This window comes from Mastigoproctus giganteus, chromosome 4 (assembly GCF_048544385.1).
Source record: "Mastigoproctus giganteus isolate SK-2022 chromosome 4, ASM4854438v1, whole genome shotgun sequence".
NCBI lineage: Eukaryota > Metazoa > Arthropoda > Arachnida > Uropygi > Thelyphonidae > Mastigoproctus > Mastigoproctus giganteus.
Window position 1 is genome coordinate 219,030,012 of NC_143578.1, and position 16,298 is coordinate 219,046,309.

The 16,298-nt window shown below is 37.0% G+C and overlaps 1 protein-coding gene across 1 annotated transcript in view; it reads left to right on the forward strand.

The window, feature by feature from the left end:
- LOC150087412 (uncharacterized) overlaps window positions 1–16,298 on the forward strand; it is a 215,134-nt gene that overhangs the window by 137,988 nt on the left and 60,848 nt on the right. The window lies entirely within an intron of this gene.

Below are 16,298 nucleotides of genomic sequence, written 5' to 3' on the forward strand. Positions count from 1 at the left end.
TATTTGAATGGTATAAGTGCCTCAATTGTGGATGCAATACAGATAAGGTTGAATACTATAGTGTCCACCATGGCAACAGTGCTAGATGTTTACATAACATTAAAATAAAGTACAGAGGTCTGATAGAATTAATTTGATAGACAGTATAGCATTGCATCTGGTTGATTCACTTTCAGATGACAGCTGGTGTAGTTAAAGAAAGGTTGAACAGGTTGCTTTTATTCTTCTTCAGGATCACAGATAGTAGTCAGATGATTTTTTGTTAGTCATCAGAGCCTATCCATTTTGACCTGAGGTTTGTCATTGTGATGTCTAAAGGTCAGTTTTGAATCAAAAAATACCCACATGTCTGAGTGCTCCTTTGTGTTAATAATCAGAATGCTGCCAGTAGACGTTTCCATGTACTAGTTGGTAGATGACTCTCATCATCCGGTGCAGGACCACTACTTTGCTTATTGAAGGCTTGAAGTGGTGGAAACAATGTTTAGTCTGCAGAGCAAAGCTCCAGCAACCCCTGTGCCTTCCCATCTCTTCCATCGTGCAGTATGATTGATATCTTTTGAGGTTATGGTGGACTAGATCGTAGGTATAGCTTAGCTTAATTTTTCAGCACTCACCTCATAGTAATCTGCTTAGTTGGTGGAAAGTTTTACCACATACATAGTGGTTATGAGATTCTAATAACTTACGGGGATTATGGATTTAAAAACTAAGTTATGGGCTTTAAAAATTTTGCTAAGAAAGGAAAGTGCACCTTCCATTCTATGGTTGCCTTATTAAAATAAATTAAATGAAGAAAAATAAAAGCTGATAGCCGTGCACAAGCGACTTTCGAAATTGTCTTCAGATAGCTATAGTGGGGAGGGGAGAGCGCGCGAGTGTGTTATATACGGGTTGTGTTCCCGAAATGCATTTCAGTGCATGTGGAAACTTAATACGTGCTAAATTCCAAATGGGGGAGAAGTTGGCAGGAATCTTTTTGTTTAATACATTAAGTGATGTGTGGTGCTTAAACCACTCAATGATGAGGGCTTCGTTTTGAAGGATTTTATAGCTGGAATTTAATTTGACTACTGAAATGGCCGAATCAATGAGTGGGTTATGATTATAAGATTGGACGTGTTGTGTTAGTTCTGTACTTGATAAATTAGATTTGAAGCTATTAAAGTGGTAGTATGCACGCATGTTGGAAATTTTTGATGTCCCAGATTTTGCTGTTGTACTGCCTATGTAACATGATTGGCATCTAATCAAATATATATTGTTGTTATGATCTTGTGTCCCATACTCTTGTGTTGTCTTGTATGAACTGAATTTGGAACTTAATTTGTTATAAGATGTGAATATTAATTTGATATCTGTATTCTTAAAAATCTGTTGAAGTCTTCTAGCATATTGTTGATGGTATGGGAGGGCGATAAGGGGTTTATGTATCTTATTGTTATTCACATGGTTATTAATTTTGCTTGGGTTATTAGTGTTATTGTGGACTTTGGTGATGGTTTCTTTTATTTTATGAGAAGAAGACTCAGAGCCAACAAACAAATTAATTTACACACCCTCCAGCAAATAGGCATACGCAGTAACATTCTCCCACACATTTTTGGAACAGTCAAACTCCATAAACAAGATTATCCTTTAGGGCCCATCGTTTCCTATAAACAGTCCTGTATGCTAACCTATCCATGTTCCTTGTCAAAATTATTTCACCTGTAATGAGATTTTCTCAGTTCAGGGTCTACAATACTAAACAGGCACACGAACATATAACTTAGATGACCATATCTGAAAACGATATTCTCGCGTCCTTCAATGTCGTCTCCCTGTACACAAACGTTCACATCGAAACCATGCTACTGGCTCTTAAAGAACTATTAATTAAAGACAACACTGACAAAACGTACCGACTTAAACATTAATGACATTTTAGAACTCGCATCACTGTTACTTGACGCCAAACAATTTAAATTCCAAAATAACATCTACGAACAAATTTTCGGCCTTCCAATGGGCCTCAGTATCTCTGCCCCTTTATCCGAAATCTACCTCGTTTCTATTGAAGGAAAAATACTCCAACCCTTTTCCCCAGGGATTAAACTATACATGAGATATGCAGATGACGTTCTCTTAATAGGCAACAGAACCACCATCGATACTTTACTGAATACGTTTAATACAACACATGAAAGACTAAAATTTACCCTTGAAGTAGAAACTGATAATAAAATTAATTTTCTAAACCTCACTATATACAAAATAGGTACATCTTTAGGCACCAAAATATACAGAAAGAACACACATACAGGTAAATTCTTACATTACCACACTCTGTACATCAAAAAAGCAGTTCTATACAACCAGATATACAATGCTATAAAATATAGTCACACACAAACAGACCTATCTGTAGAATTGCAATACCTCACCAAAAAATTCATCGGCAGAAAATACCCATTACAACTAATAAAAGAAACCATCACCAAAGTCCATAATAACACTAATAACCCAAGCAAAATTAATAACCATGTGAATAACAATAAGATACATAAACCCCTTATCGCCCTCCCATACCATCAACAATATGCTAGAAGACTTCAACAGATTTTTAAGAATACAGATATCAAATTAATATTCACATCTTATAACAAATTAAGTTCCAAATTCAATTCATACAAGACAACACAAGAGTATGGGACACAAGATCATAACAACAATATATATTTGATTAGATGCCAATCATGTTACATAGGCAGTACAACAGCAAAATCTGGGACATCAAAAATTTCCAACATGCGTGCATACTACCACTTTAATAGCTTCAAATCTAATTTATCAAGTACAGAACTAACACAACATGTCCAATCTTATAATCATAACCCACTCATTGATTCGGCCATTTCAGTAGTCAAATTAAATTCCAGCTATAAAATCCTTCAAAACGAAGCCCTCATCATTGAGTGGTTTAAGCACCACACATCACTTAATGTATTAAACAAAAAGATTCCCGCCAACTTCTCCCCCATTTGGAATTTAGCACGTGTTAAGTTTCCACATGCACTGAAATGCATTTCGGGAACCCAACCCGTATATAACACACTCGCGCGCTCTCCCCTCCCCACCATAGCTAACTGAAGACGATTTCGGAAGTCACTCGTGCGCAGCTATTAGCTTTTATCTTTCTCCATTTAATTTATTTTAATTAGGCAACCATAGAATGGAAGGTGCACTTTCCTTTCTTAGCAAAATTTTTAAAGCCCATAACTTAGTTTTTAAATCCATAATCCCCGTAAGTTATTAGAATCTCATAACCACTATGTTTGTGGTAAAACTTTCCACCAACTAAGCGGATTACTGTGAGGTGAGTGCTGAAAAATTAAGCTAAGCTATACCTACGATCTAGTCATTACATTACAGCACATAAGGACTCCTTAAAATATCAAGAGGTTATGGTGGACATAATGGCGAGATGCCATGTTCTGTACATTTCGATATTACAGCTCTAAAACGGTGTGTACTGGCCAGCCACTGGACCCAACCTATTGGTGACTTTCTAGTAGGCTTCTAGATTAGCTAGTGTATAATCTTGCTGTCTCTTCTGCCAGACAGTGACTGGAGGAAGTCCAAGTAGTGTGTAATGTAGGGAGGTTGTTGTGGTCACATTATGTCAAAGAGCTGGGTATATTCTTGCCATACATATGCCATATCCAAAAATTTCATTACTTCATACATGTCCGCCCACACTTTCTTATTAATAAATACATAATGAATAGTCAAACTAATAGTACAAACGTACCTACAAAAAGATCTAAAGTGATCAAATACTTCTTTCTTCGTTTCACAAATATACGTCTCGATTTGAATCTCAATGATGTCCATTTCCACTTAGTCTGCCAAACCCCATGTATTCGTTTTGACAAAATCCCAATTATCAGTTGATTCAACCACTGCCCATCTCAGTTGTCCAAATTATTCTCTGTATGATTCCTTTCACTTAAAAAGTGCTAGTTGTGCATATGTCCACTCTGATATTCCTGTCAGAGACTTAGTAATTTGGAATCTCCTCTTTTCGACCTTCTTTGGCTTAAAATCTCTCTGCCGCATTCAGTCAAATTCATCTGTTGCCTCTATTGTTCTCCCAGCTCCACTAATCATTTGGAACTCTTTGACTTCCTCTCTTTGTAACTTGAACTTCTCCAGTCCAACTTTCCTAACAGTGAGGTTATTTCCTTGGTGATGTTAATGTTCGCAACTCTGTCTGGCTTCCGTTTTCTAGTCATATGGGCCCAGCTGGATGATATGCTGAGGCTTTTGCAATTACTAATGAACACAGATTCTTCATGTACCTACCAGAATACCAGACAATCCTAACCATACAGCCAACATGCTTGATCTTTTTTCTCACAAACAACCCCTTGTAAGTACACAGAGTGTAATGGTCCTCTAGGTACCTCAGATCACAACTTGGTGATGGTCTCTTCTCCAGTGGAGCAAAGGTAAGAATGTTTTCATATCGCAATTGGTTTGTATCCAAATCTTCAGCTTCATTTTTTGCCTACACCAAAACTTGCAACAATTGTAAAGCAATTATTAATCAGTCCAAACTGGATTGTGAACAAGCTAAGAATAGAAACTTGTTCAAATGGTAGTCAAACATTCTGGTCTTTTGCCGAAGCTATTGGCTGCAAATTTTGCCCATCTCTCTTCCCACTTCTGTCAAAACCAGATGGTTCCATTGCCACTTCAGCCAAAGATAAAGCTGATCTACTAGAATCCTACTTTTTTTTTTTTTTTTTCCTAACTCATCTATTGATGAACTTAGTAAATGACCTCCTGCCATTCCCAGTACACTCCATTCATGCCTTCTGTGGCCTTCCATCAAAAGGATGTCAGAAGAATTTTGACCAGTCTTGATGCTAAGAAAACTCCAGGTCCTGGTGGTATTTCTCCACTTGTTCTTAAAACCTGTGCTCCCCAACTTACTTCTGTTCTGTGGTACCTTTTTTCACTTTCTTACTCCAAGGGTGTTTTCCCTTCTGTTTGGAAATTTGCTCATATCCAGCAAGTTCCTGAAAGGGGAGACAAATCTCTCCCTTCCAATAATCTTCCCATTGCACTTCTACTCTTTCTAAACTAATGGAGAAATCAATTAACCACTAACCCTTAAACTATCTAAAAGTCTTCCATCTGATCAATGATTGCCAGTATAGATTCCATCAGTGTCAGTACACTGATGATGTTCTGGCTTATGGACATATTCAGTGGAAAAGTTTGGTGAAACTCAAGCAGTTGCTCTTGACATTTGAAGGCTTTTGACAGTTCTAATATGTGATGTGATTTATTGACTGGACAGGTTATTTGTTCATTTCACTTTATGACATTGTAATTCATATGACTTTGAATCTGTGTATCATCTGTATACACCTAATTCTGTTTTTACACGATAGATACGTTCCTGAAAAATATGTGTAAAAAAAGACATTGTATTTATGGAAGAAAAGAAGATTGGTTCCGGATCTAAAAAAATCAGTAAAAATAATTAAAAAAAACGCATAAAATATTCGTTTTAAGCTTATTATTTTATTTCAACAAAATACACATGTAATAATATGTAATTAAAATGTACTAAAATAAATTTGTATGCATATGAAATGAAAAAAAATTCTTCATGAACAAAAAAAAATCTGTTTTACACGACAAGATTTTATTCATTTTCACTTTCTGATAATAAACGGCACATACGTTTGCGTACGACTGGAATATCACTGCCATCACTAGAAATGTTGTGGACATTGTCTTCTCTATTAATGAAATTCTTTCTGTGATCTCTTCAGCAAAATCAACACGAGTCTCCTCTGGTGCTGATGTTTCACCGGTTTTACGAACGAATTCAGTTATTAATCGTTGTGTTCGTGTTTTGGTTAGGCCGTTATATAATTCTCTGTAAGAAGCTGTCAACAACTTCAGTTCACGTTGAAACTTCCCAGTGCATTCCTCATTAGGGTCATGTTTGACAAAATGATTACCTAATTTTCTGGCCAGTTCCAGACCTTCTTTTATTAAATCTGCATTTAGAGCAGGATCATTTTCTTCATTATCACTACGTTCTGTGGGATAAGGAGTCCCAAGGACAACCTCTAATATTTCATCTTCGCTTAGGGCTTTGTCGGTTAACAATTCATCAATATCTTCAAACAATAGATCATCGAATCCTTCTCCACCAATTTTGTGTGCCATTGTAATGATGTTGGGAAATTCGGTCGTATTAGGGATGATGGGATCTTTGCTTTTTACACATTGTGGCCAAACCGCTTTCCAACACGCATTTAAAGTTACTGGTTTTAATTCAGTTAATGCCAATCCATAATTGAGAATTTCTTCCACACATCAATGACTGTTAGTGTTTCATCATTCAGTTTGTCCAAAACGTGTTGGAATGTTCGTTTTACGTAGTATGTTTTAATTGTCGCAATTATACCTTGGTCTAGCGGTTGTATCAAAGATGTAGTATTAGGTGGCAGAAATAAAATTTGTACGTTTGGGTGTTCCAAGACAGGATGGCCGGGTGCATTATCAAGAATCAGAAGAACTTTAAATTCGAGACCTTTCAAATTCATATAACGTCTGACTTCTGGGACGAAACATTTGTTGAACCATTCTGTAAAAATAGTAGTGGTCACCCAGGCCTTCTTGTTTGCCATCCATTGAACAGGCAGTTTATTGATATCTACACCTTTCATTGAACGTGGGTTTAGGGCTCGATTTACCAGCAGTGGTTTCAACATACGATCTCCTGAAGCGTTGGAGGAAAATAATAAGGTCACACGATCCTTAGCTACCTTAAAACCACCAGCAGTTTTCTGCAATTTGGCTACATACGTTCTGTTCGGCATTTGTTTCCAGAAGAAACCAGTTTCATCTGCATTCCACACTTGATCAGGAGTGTATCCTCCCTCTTCAATAATTTTTGCGAGTTCCTGCGGGAATACTTTAGCAGCCGATTCATCTGCAGATGCAGTTTCACCTTTAATTTTTATATTATGAAGAGCATTCCTTTTAAGAAACCCTGTCATCCAACCTGTACTCGCAGAAAATTCATACTTTATGTTTAACTGAGATGAAGTGCTTGGCTCCTTTTCTTTAATCTGTCTGTAAATTCTTAGTGCTATTTGCTTGATGGCATTTCCATCTACTGGTACTCTTTTTTTGTGACTGATCTTCTATCCATATTACCAGGGCCTTTTCCATTTTTTCCTTGACAATATCTCTTGTATATGATGATGAATTAACACTTACTTTTGTTCCAGAACATACCGACTTCCTAATTGCAGCTTCATTTTTCTTAATAGTTCTTACGGTAGCTTCATGTACACCAAAATGCCTTCCTAGAGACGTAGCCCCTTGTCCAGTTGCAAGACGATCTAAAATTTGAATTTTAAGTTCCAAAGAAATCGCTTTCCTTTTCATTTTGGTAATAGGCGAATTATTCGACATTATATAAGGGCTACCGAAAAATATCTCAGTTATAATTAATAAAAAAAGGTATGAAAATTTTGTAAACTTACAATTTATTGACTATCGGCAAAATTAATAAATTTATATGTGCACAAATTTCACTAAAGATTCTTTCACTTTGAAATAGAGCTTACTACTACATGTCTGCCGAAGATACAATGCACGAATACCGTAGATGTGCACCAAATTCAATAAAAACGTTGATGATTCATAGATACCTAGACGTAAACATTGGTAAGCAAAAGCACGCGTTTCAAAACGCATACACTAGCTGTTATCCAATCTATTGATGCGTGTAATATAGAAATGATACTAATGTGCCACAAATAAAAAAAATTTTCTTAGAATTTAGGCAAAAAAAAATTCATAGAAATCGTGTTAAATCAAAATGACTCACGTAAAAAGAGAATGAAATATTTATTTTGAATTCGTGTTAAACCAAATTCGTATAAAAAAAGTTCATGCAAAAAAGAATTAGGTGTATAATATGTATGTATTAGCATTAATATATGCATATGATGCAAGAAAGCAAGCTTATACAGCATCAGACAAAAAAAAAGAAAGAAAGAAAGAAACCTTCTCGTTTCACCCATCCTTTTACTCCAGAAGTTTGTCGTTCAGCCATGAATTTATTTAAGCTGTCAACTTCCACGATAGATGGAAGGTTTTTTTCAGAAATCCACTCCTCGCTGGCTAGAGGCAAATTTCCGCACATATATTCTACAGCTGTCTTTCCTCAATTAGAATTTATTCCCCCTCAGGTGCGGAATCTGAAGAAGCAACAGGAACAACCCCATCAGCGTTGAGTTTGCTCAAAACATTCAAGGCCTTATTCACCTCAATCAGATCACCTCGCAGGTGCCTCGTGTCCAGACTCTACAGTTTACAGAACTTAAGCCTTTCATGGTAACAGCAACCTTTCGTTCCACTCACTAATCTCGTTGCTTTCTCTGTACTGGTTCCAGCAGCTCTGCATCATTTCCTAAAATGAGGCCTCCAGACCTGTATGCAGTACTCAAAGTGTAGCCTGACCATTGACTTATACAAGGGGATAAACACCTCCTTATCCCTGCTAACAAAATTCCTATATATCATTGACAAGATCCTTGGAATCAGGAGATGTTCCCACAGACTGAAGATGTGCAAATGTATCCCCAATTTACAAAGGTGACATTGAAAGGTGACACGAGTAATTACAGGCCTGTTAGTTTTAACTTCTGTTCCAAGGAAAGTAATGGAGTCACTGGTTAAAGAAGCACTGCAGGATCATCTAGACAACACTGCAGTTATAGTTCATACACAGCATGGGTTTGTTAAGGGGAAGTCTTGTCTGACCAATTTGATTAGATACTGCGATGTGGTCACAAAGGAACTGGATGCAAAAAAATAATTTTGATATCATATACTTGAATTTTAGGAAAGCTTTTGATACTGTTGCACATGGAAGACTACTATACAAGTTGGAACAGTATGGCCTTAAGGGCAAGTTGCTGCTGTGAATAAAGTGATGGTTGAGTGGGAGAAGACAGAGAGCGGTAATCAATGGACACTGATCTTTGTGGACTGATGTTATTAGTGGGGTCCCCCAAAGTTTGATGTTGGGTCCACTGTTGTTTTCTCTATATTTATTAATAATATAGATGCAGGTATATCAGGCTGAATGTCCAAGTTTGTAGACGATACAAGGCTGGTAGGGTTGTTAATGACAGTAAGATCTGGAAAAGTTGAGCAGATGGGCTGAGATGTGGCAACTGAAATTTAACATTGACAAATGCAAAATGCTGCATATGGGTAGCAGTAACCCCAGAGTAACATACCAACTGTGTGGTACAAAACTCAGAGTAGTGGAGAATGAAAAAGACCTTGGGGGTAATTGCGTAGTCAGATATGAAGTCTTCTGCGCAGTGCAAAAAGGGTGTAAGAGTAGCTCATGGGGCCTTGTCAATGATATATAGGAATATAGTGGATTTGCCAGTTTCTGGCTATGGGCTGCTTGTTAATAAAAATGTAAAAAAAAGTAAATGTGTCTGGCATAAAAGTCTTCTAAAATAAGCTTCCATCTTATGGTTTATCAACTGTTTTTGATGTGAAAACATCTATGATGGCACGGTAGTAAAACCAGTTGGTAACGAAATTTTCCTACGGAAATGACACAGATTACATCACTTCCTATTAGATGGCTGTTAGATTTTAAATTATGCAAATTACGTTTATTCAGTAGAGTAAGTAGCGGGCATGAGAATGAAACATTGCATCGTTCATACCTGGATACAACTAAGAAATGATGTCACTTCCTAAATGACACTAACTCAGTCACTAACATTGATTCATTAGAATAAGCAGCAGGTAGTAATATTATGCAAGAATAAAAGCTTCAAAGCCACTGTAGAATTTTTTTTTTTTTATGTAAACTCCAAACACGAGAGGTATTAGAACCTATAGTACTTAGTACCGTGCTTGGGTTGGAGGTTGAGAAGACGAAAGAAGATATTTTTTGACATTGAACTTGAACTTCTGTAGACTGTAATTTTCAGGAAATATGTATGAAAGAAGGTTGTTCCAGAAAACGGCAGTTGAATGAATAAACGAGGAAGATGAAAAGTTGGTTCTGTGAGTTTGAAGTTGGACAGTAAATGGATGTTGGTTGGTGGCGGCACATGTTTGGACCGTTTTGAAAGAGAGAGTGGGAATTATAGAAGCCAATTCAGAAGAACAGTGCCCATGGAAGTATCTGTAGAAGAGGCATGCAGCAGAAACAGTACATCTATGAGATAGCGAGTGGAGAGACTCTGTTAGAGATGAATCATTAATTAACCTAACTGCCCTCTTCTGAATGGAATCAAGAAGCCTGAGAGAAGTTTTGGGGGCACCACCCCAGATGTGGGAACAATATTCCATGGCAGGGCGGATTTGCGATTTATACATAGTGAGCAGCTGTTTGGAAGAAAAGTAACGCCGAGAGCGAAAGAGAAAACCCAAGTTTTTTAGATGCAGGGGAAGCAATATTTGTAATGTGCTTGTGCCAAGAGAGATTAGAAGTCAGGGTAATCCCCCTGAGAATCCTCTCATGTCGAAAAGGAAGGAGTGCAAAAACATAGAGAATGAAAAAAATGGAGACTATTAAAATCTGAACGGTTTGATTCAAGAACGCAACAATAAAACAATCACTTCAACAAACGACAATCACCTCTTGCAGTAGTTTTTGGTTATGACATCATACTAGTCTACAAATAGATTTCGCTAACTATTGAATTGTAAAAATGCCCAATCTAATTTCAGTTAACAACCTATAAGAGTATTTCGAAGATGACTAAAACTCGAGCGGAGCGAAATCGAGAGAAGTATGCAAGAATAAAAGCTTCAAAGCCACTGAAGAAGTCTTCAATGTCGACAAAAGAGTGAGTTCCAAAACATAGAGAAAGAAAAAAAATGCAGAGTTTAATAGAATCTTCTTCTGAAGATTTTGAGAAGCAGATTTTATTAAACTCTGAAAAATACATTTGGAGCTGTTTGTGACAGCTGCGATCGATTATGGTATGAAAATGATGTACAACTGCGGGCTCCGGGAGGGTACCCGTTACTTCTAGAATTTCAAACTGCAGGTGTAAATAAACTTGTGGATTGTATTTTAACTTTGCTTCAGTCTAAGCATTTCAGTCCATTTCAATAAAATATTACATCTTCAATTATTTTCAACATATTGAATTTCAACATCATGGCAGTTCACATGCTCACATTCTTTTGTGGTTTAATAATGCTCCTAAAGAACCTATAGGAAACGGTATGAACGCAATGATAGCTATGATAAATCAGCTAGTGTCAATTTCTGCTACAAAGGCCTCTGGTAATATCAAACTCCAAACTCAAAAACATAGTTTTACTTGTTTATGAGTTTGGTGTTTTGAAGCTCCATTTATGCCATCACAATCTACAATGATTTTAATTCCAAATCAAATATAATGCCGAATACAAGAAATCGTGGAAGAATCTAGAGGACAGCGAATATACTAGCATCAATCACTTCTTAAAAAAAATCTCATTCATTCGGAATCATATTATATCGATTTACTTTGAGCTGGTATTATTTGACCAAAAGTCTTTCTGAATTGAGAACTTTATCAAAAATGGCATAGCCCATTCAGTCCTTTTGTGTCTAGCGTTTTAATGTCTAACATGGACATTCAATTCACCACGGAAGAATATTCTTGTGCTGCCTGTGTTATCGAATACGTATATAAGACCAATCGCTAGATTAGCAATTTACAAAGTAAAATTATCGAAATTATGAACGAGTATCCTGAGTTTGACGTTATTGAAATTACAAGAAAATTAGGCATTGACATGCTCAACTCTGTCGGAATTACTAGTCAGGAGGCTGCTTGATATTTGCTTAGTCAACCAATGTCCGAGAGTTCAGTTGTTATAACTTATATACCTACCATATAACCTATCGAGCAACAGCATGATAGAAAATGGAACAAGAAAACATGGATGACTATTTTACCGACATTTGGAAAGAGAATTGGTTTGATAAGTATGAGGAAAGGATGATGAGGAACAAGTTCAAACAGGCCAGAATTGGTAACAACGTCTTTAACCTTCAAACTGGTAAGTAGCTGGCTGCTCACACCCTCTACTTACTCTAACGAATCAACGTTAGTGACTGCATTGACATCATTTTGGAAGTGGCGTAATTCATATATCTTTCGTGCATACAGAGAGGGTACATATGGGATTTTTTTTAATTGGATATCCAGTTTTCTCTCTGACCACTCACTGCGGGTAATGGTAGATGGCTCTCTGTCTTCTAACTTCTCCACTAATGCTGGTGTTTAGATTTCGCTCTTTTTCCTGCTCTTTTCTTCTCGCATATTAATGACCTGCTTCCATTGACTGGAAATTCTATTCATAGTTTTGCCAATGATAGCACATTGCATTTCATCTTCCAGTTTAAGAAACCTTGTTCTGCACAAGCTTCAACTTCTCGAATATCCACTACCAATTCCTTAAATGCTGATTTCTTGTGGGGCAAAGATAACTTAGTTAATTTCAATCCCTCTAAAACTCAGTTCATCTTATATCTTGCAAAAAGGATTCTTCTTCTCCTATGCTTATCTTCAATGAGACACTTTAATTTCTAGGCGAGATCATATATATCTCTATTGGGGATTACCCTGGCTTCTAATCGCTCTTAGGCAAAAAAAAAAATACATTACAAATATTGCTTCCTTTGCATCTAAAAAAGTGTATTTTCTCTTTCTCTGTTGATGTTACTCATCTTCCAAACAGCTGTTCACTCTGTACAAATCACAAATCCAACCTACCATGAAATAGTGTTCCCACATCTGGGGCAGTGCTCCCAAAATCTTTCTCAGACTTCTAGACTCCATTCAAAAGAGGACGGTTAAGTTAATTAATGACTCATCGCTAACAATGTCTCTCCCTCTCTGTCTCCTAGACTTTCTACTGAAGTCTTTTCTAAGATAATTACCTGGGCAGTGTTCTTCTGAATTGTCTTCTATAATTCCCGTTTTCTCTTCCAAACCAGTCCAAACACCTGCCGCAACTAGTCAACGTCCTTTCACTGTCTAACTTCACACTCACAGAACCAACTTTTCTTCTTCTTCATTTATTGATTCAACTTCTATTTTCTGGAACAACCTTCCTTCATATGTATTTCCTGAAAATTACAAACAGACATTCAAATCTAATGTCAAGAAGTATCTTCATTCATCTTCTCAACCTTCACCCCATGCATGGTACTAAGTACTGTAGTTCCTGCTACCGCTTATTGCTTGGGATTCTCATAAGAGGGGGGGTTGTTCTTGAGGGAGAAAATCATTTGTGCTGATTTGGAGAAATTAATAGGTTGAGGAAACTGCTTCCTTTTATGTTTTTTCATAAAATAGATACATTAGAGAAAGGAAAAAGATTAGGAAGCCATAGATTACAGAAGCCACTTTTAAACACGGTGAAAAACTGTAAAAGCCCAGGATGTACATGGAAACGAAAAGTATCAGGAACTCAGTAAAGTCATCAAGCATTGTTTAAGCCAGGACAAACAGGATTATATCAGCTGAAAGTGTATTTTTCTTATTTTATTTTTATTTATTTATTTGGTAGTTGGCACAATGGTTTCTGTGGCCATAATGCGCCTCCCAAAGTTTTTGCAGTACTCTTTGATCCAAGCCCGGGGCGGGATTCGAACCCGTGACCTTTGTGTTGCCAGGCAGGCACTTTACCCACCCGGCTAGCCCAGTCGGCACTGAAAGTGTAAAGAAATCAAATACCATAACAAACTGCACAACACTAAGAAGATGTATGATGTTATTAAGTCCTTAAGACAAAAGTTCCATCCAAAACTTAATGCAATTCAAGACTTCAAGGGCATAATTTTTACAGAGGAGAACACAATTAAAGGAAGGTGGAAAGAATACTGTGAGCAGCTCTTAGTAGCACCTGCTGATACTAATAATCTGCCACCTCATTTTCAAGAGTGTGAACATGAACCAATTCCACTGAAAGAAGAAATCAAAAAAGCCATCAATGAACTGATGTGTGGCAAGTCACCTGGAATTGATGAAATCCTAGCAGAATTGATTAAAGCTATATGTGTGAAGGGTGCCAAGTTTTTTCATAAAATGATTGTAAAGATTTGGGAAATGGGATAGTGGTCATCAGATTGAAAGAAATCAGTTTTCATTCCCATACCAAAAATAAGGAGATGTGAAAATTTGCTCAAATTTCAGGACTATTAGCCTAATTTCTCACAAGATTCTTCTTAAAGTCATACTAAGCAGAATATCAAGAAAACTTGAAAAAGAAATTCCAGATGAGCAAGCAGGTTTCAGAAAGAGCAGAGGAACAAGAAATGAGATCTTCAGTCTATGACTGATTACTGAAAAATGCAAAGAATTCAATGTTCAAGTCGTTTTGTGTTTTGTAGATTATTCGAAAGCATTGTTTTTGTTCAACATGAGAAACTATGGGATTCCCAATCCATATTATTCAGCTGATTAAGCTACAATACCAGTAACAGGAGGACACTGTGAGAACCAAAATGGGAAACAGACTTTTTCAAAATCAGTAATGGTGTCAGGCAGAGTGCATTTTGTCCCCTCACCTTTTTAATCTTTATGACAAAGATATCATGCGTGAAGCTTTGGAAAATTTAGACATTGGCATCAAAATTGGAGGACTGAAGATTTCTTCATTATGCAGATGATACTGTGCTAATTTGCAATTCCAAGTTTCAACTTAATAAAAAATTTGAGAAGAGTTTGTGAAGCAAGTGAGAAAAAAGAACTTTCTGAATGTGTGTAAAACTAAAATTATGGTGACTGGTTGATAATCCCGGTTCCAGTAAAGTGAAGGTTAACAGGCAAAATATCTAAGAAGTCAATGAATTTGTTTACTTAGGGTCAAGAATAAATAAAAATGGTGACTGTTCAAATGATGTAAAGAGACGACAGGCAATTGCCAAAACATTAGTCATTGATCTGACAAAGTTATGGAGATTAAGATCTGCCCCTAAAGATGAAACTGGGAATCATTGATTTGTTAATTTTTCCATTTGCCACTTGTGGATGTGAAGGATGGAATCTGAAAAGAGTTGGTATGAAGAAAATTGAGGCATTTGAAATGTGGAGAATACTGTTACCACGAGTGAAGAACAAATGAGTGATTATTGAATAAAATTGGATGGCCTAAATTTCTTCTTCATAACATCAACAGAAGAAAACTCAAATTTTTTGGACACATAGCAAGGATGGAAAACTTTCTGTTGAAGAATATAATGGAAGGAAAAATCGAGGGGCCGGAGGAAGACCTGCAACTAGGTGGAAGGATGGGAGCAGTGAATTTTTTATATATGTAAAAATATATACAACAGCATTTTGGGAAGTAAAATTATTTTCTAGGGAGAAGTTCCTTTCTAGTCCAGGACAGTCATCTGAGCAGGTGCAGGAAAGTTGGAACATCCAACTTTCCTGCACTGTCATGGATCCACTGAGTGGTGGATCCATGACAGTGATGGAGAGGTTCTCGGGAGCAATTTCTAATACCCTGTAACGTGAGTTTGAGAAGAATATGATGGAGTAAGTTCTGCCTATATTTTCTATCAGCTGCAAACTTATAGAGGTTGCCATCCACTGAGTATATGTACTGCAGCGTTTGCATGAGTAGGAACCGATCGGATAACTTTAATCGGTTTTGAGTTGCCTGAAGAACTCGGTTGGCCCTAAGGCTTGGGATCGGGATCCTCCATCTGCAGTTAGTTCAGAAGTCTGGTTCAGAAATAATGTCAACCATCATTTGCATAACAAAGATGAGTCTTCTCTTGTGAATGATAGCAAGAAGACGTATGATGTTAAGCACTTCTGCCATCTGGGTGGTCCTCAATGCGGAGAGAAGCCTAAATTTCCATATGACCTACTTCAATAGCCAGAAACCCCTCACAAAAATCCATCTAAGCTGTGTCATAGCACGTGAAGTCCAGACTTCAACGCCATAGACAATGACCATATATGCACAGGTCTTAATGTATCTGCATCCAACAACTTGGTCTTGGACATGTGGAAGTTATTGCTTAAACATCTACTGGAGTCAGAAGAAGTTTGTTTGCCAGTGGTCCATTTGTGGTAGAAAGGAGAGCTTTTGGTTAAAAATAACGCCCAAATCGGTATGTTGTTGGACAGCAGAAATTGTGAATCCTCCTAAAATGGGTTGCACCATAGTTGGGTTCCATTTGAGAGAGAATGTCAAATGTTTTGACTTCTCGGGATTTG